Source organism: Macadamia integrifolia, chromosome 5, assembly GCF_013358625.1.
Source record: "Macadamia integrifolia cultivar HAES 741 chromosome 5, SCU_Mint_v3, whole genome shotgun sequence".
NCBI lineage: Eukaryota > Viridiplantae > Streptophyta > Magnoliopsida > Proteales > Proteaceae > Macadamia > Macadamia integrifolia.
In genome coordinates, this window is record NC_056561.1 from 9054126 (window position 1) to 9054392 (window position 267).

Sequence of the window (267 nt, forward strand, 5' to 3'; positions counted from 1 at the left end):
CACGTCTTCTAATCTCCTCCATCATTGTATGAAAGACTTGACCATAAGATCAATGAATCCCCCTAGATTTCCTTGAGTTCCTTTCCATCCAAATAAAGTATGAAACTAGAATCGAACCTACCATCCACATTTGAGATAGTCCAATGGGGTTGGATTTTTAAATCCACCATGAAACATGCTCTGAAAAATCTGTCCACTGATAGGGCCATTGAAATCCAAAGGCTTCAGTAAACGCACTCCAAACGTAGACAACTCCATCACATTCCA